Source organism: Acyrthosiphon pisum, unplaced genomic scaffold, assembly GCF_005508785.2.
Source record: "Acyrthosiphon pisum isolate AL4f unplaced genomic scaffold, pea_aphid_22Mar2018_4r6ur Scaffold_21433;HRSCAF=23981, whole genome shotgun sequence".
Lineage (NCBI taxonomy): Eukaryota > Metazoa > Arthropoda > Insecta > Hemiptera > Aphididae > Acyrthosiphon > Acyrthosiphon pisum.
In genome coordinates, this window is record NW_021770900.1 from 16,773 (window position 1) to 20,385 (window position 3,613).

At 26.7% G+C, this 3,613-nt stretch overlaps 1 long non-coding RNA gene across 1 annotated transcript in view; it reads right to left on the reverse strand.

Moving 5' to 3' along the window:
* Window positions 1-334: 334 nt before the first annotated feature.
* The window catches only part of LOC115034887, a 3,996-nt gene continuing 717 nt past the window's right edge, over window positions 335-3,613 (reverse strand). Inside the window, exons 2-3 of the long non-coding RNA XR_003840127.1 lie at window positions 1,230-1,382; window positions 335-1,170 (exon numbers count right to left, since the gene is read on the reverse strand). This is a non-coding gene — a long non-coding RNA (uncharacterized LOC115034887). The remainder of the gene's footprint in view (window positions 1,171-1,229; window positions 1,383-3,613) is intronic.

The window sequence follows — 3,613 nt, forward strand, 5'->3', positions numbered from 1 at the left end:
CCAATATAGATGGCTATAAGCAGTGGCACCAAACTCATATATCATGACACAATCGCTTCACTTAAATTTAGATTGCTGGAATGTTGTGGTGGGGTTTTAGTAGGGTAAAAGTTATAACAAATATGAGACAAAATACTAATAACGTAACTGCAACGTTATTATGAATACTTGAAATTTACACCATATGATTACTTAATCAATTTTATTCCTATGCTTGATAAAAGTTTTAAAAATATTTTAATTCTGATTGAGCTGTTTACAGATAATTTAAATTTTAAATTAAACCTGAATTGAAGTTCTTATTACTATTATAATTTATTATACCACAACATTAAGATTAAAAAGTTTCAAATTAAATGTTTTTAAGTCACCAGTTTCATTGCTAATATCATTAATACAATTAATAGTCACTGTCTCTGTGTTCAAATATTCTAATATGACACTTTTCCAATATGCATTGTATGACAGTCGGGAAGGGATTTTTCTGGTGTTACGGGTGGCACTTAAATTGTTTATATGATAAACTCTTCTCTCTGAGGCAGGGTTAAGTTGTTAAGATACATTACATTTTAACCTCACAATGTTTTCCATTTGAATAGTAATCAGTTTAAAAAGATACACTTACAAAACCATCATGTTCATCAGAATGTATTCGAACGCCATAGTCCAGAATTGTAAGGTTCAAAAATAATGTTCCAATTTCACAGTGTTTGACTATCATTTTTTGCCAGAACGTAAGTTAGGTTAGAGTTTCATTATCCAAAAACAACTTTCCCAGTATACGTAATGTTTGGCAATACGTTTTGTTTAAATTTCCATTTCAGTAGATTTCGGTGCCTTGTGGTTGTTTCCAATTACAATGGCACTCGGTGTCTCTTGAGGAAATGTACTTGAAAACCATGTTTCCATCTTGAATACCCCAAATTCAACTACAGGTGGACATCTAGCTTGAATGCCAACAATTAGTATCTGTACCATGTCTCAGTCATAGTTATAAGATATAAAATAGTGATATCTAATTTTCTTATATTGACAATATTTTTATTGCTATAATCAAAATTACTAAACATTGCACGGAAATATGGACTAGCTACTATTAAAACATTTTTATGTCACAACACTATTGTTCCGTCATCTGTTTTTAAGCTGATTTCACATAAAACTTCATATCTATAAATAAAAATTTGTTAAAATTTTATTTTTAAGCAAAACCATAAAAACATACTTACATAAAGATTTTAAGACTTCAAGTAATCTAACAGAGTGAGAGCTGTTTTTAAAATGTGTAGGTTTACTTTGATCGGATTTCAGAACTTGCATTTGATTACTTTTATATGGTGAGTTCTCGGCAGTTTTGTCCATCTCTTTTACAGATATCTCACCTTTTGAAATAACAATAATATATTATATAGATAATTTATACATGTGATGGCTTATGTTGTTTAGATTGTATACACTTCTTTAGTCAGATATATTGTTCAAACAGCTTTGCATATTGTAAAAACCTTAGATAAAACATTTGCTATTGTATTCTGGATAATATAATAAGAATTAGCCTCTAGGACATAGCCTCAAATCACCTAAAAATATAACGTAAGCCTTAAGCACTCAAAAAATTTTAAAGGAAGTAAAGCTGAGAGGAGCCCTGTTCCTCACACTCATCCTATATTGATACTCCACCTTATAGCCGTTCCATTTGATATCTCTATTAATAAAATAAAATTAATTAACAATTTAAATTAATATTGTATAGGGCTGTGAATTTATAAGAAAATGCATTCTTTTTAGCTTATTGTAAAATATAACTTTCTTAACATAAAGTTTGAATTAGGTAGATACAAACAAACTCAATTCAGATTTTAGAATCTTACTCTTCATTTTATAATTATTTATAATTATTTGTAATTACCATAGTGTTTTTTTTTAGGATTTAATGCTCAATTTTTAATTCTTTATTACTTTTTTCGACATTTTTTACAAATCCCATTTACTTATTAAAAACTTTTTACTCACATTTTCTGAATTATTTTTTAATTTTTTCTTATACATTTTTGTAAATGGTTATACATCATAAATAACATAGTTTTTTTTTTTACAGCTTGATAGATTTTTTACGTTTTACATTTTGAATTTTGAATTTATTTTTCAAGATATAATATTATTTAATGTGAATTTTTTTAGATTTTAAATGAATTTTTAAGTTGGATAATAATATGCACAATGATATGTCCATATAATGAAGTGTCGTGGCCTCATGAGCAACAAAATTTCATATTATGAAGAATTTATTAAAATATAATTAAATACATTTGGTTCTAATTTGGTTTGGTTCTCAAAAAAATTTAGTTAAACAGAACAATTTGTTAACTGGAAGTTTGTTGTATGGAATCATTGTAGGTTATTATACTAAAATATATAATTACAGTGGAAAATTACTTTTCAACATATTTATTTTAATTAGGTATTCATTATTAAGAATTATCACCTAAACATGTTGCGTTGCATGTGGATAATTGATAGTATACCTTGACTCATGATAGTAGTATGTGTCCATGATTTTTATTTGTTATTGAAGATAATGACAAGATTCGGGGTGCTATTTAAATTAATTTAAGTACCCTTAGCACCCCTGTGACTTGCATTTTGCACCAATGCACCAAGTGTAATTAAAGGTCTATGAACATATTGTTTTCAATAAATTAAAATACAATTTTTTTTTTTGACAATGCATAACATTTTTAAAGCTAAAAGTTGTATTACCTATGCGTTTATTGTTCAAATTACTCACACCATTGGTAATGAGGGAACCTATCAGAAACAAGGAAGAGGGGTGATCAAATAAATTAATAATTAATTTTAATTATTAATGTATCAATCTGAATTTATTAAGAGTTGTACCTAATTATTAATAATTTAACACACACAATGAATAATATTTAATAATGATTATTTATAAATTATAAGCAATATTAGATGTACTTAAATATATACTATACTTATAATATTATAATAATATACTTATAAGCCGAGTTATAAGCTTATACTAAGTGTAGGCATTTTTAAAAGTTTGTACTATCTACTATTTATTGAAATTAAATTAATTAAAACATGAAAATCCTAAAATCCTGGATACTTCACTGAATCTAAGACTTAGAAGTTGTAACACTAAAAAAGCAAAAACATACTTTTTGTAGCTAAAGTCTTGATAAGAGATATATCATTGTAAATTAAAGGCACCTATAATAATATTATGATTAAGAACGTTACGAGGCCAGTTTATATTTCTAAGGATATATTTGACTACATACCTATATAGATCGCAATTTGTTTTTATCATTAGTAATATGGTAGCCGATTGAACTACTCTAAAATTTGGATACACAATAAAAAAACACATTGTAAAACCAATAATCATTGCTCATATTTTGCTCCAATGAACAACTAAAGTTAAGTTAAAAATGTACAACATATTAATGAATTTTTATTTTAAATCAAAATATTGCGATCACTATTTATAAAGGGACGGTGCATTAAATATCTACATCGTTATAACCAGGGCTCTGAAGTTGTAGCAAATGCATATTTTTTTTGGCTCGTCCTAGAAAACATCCAA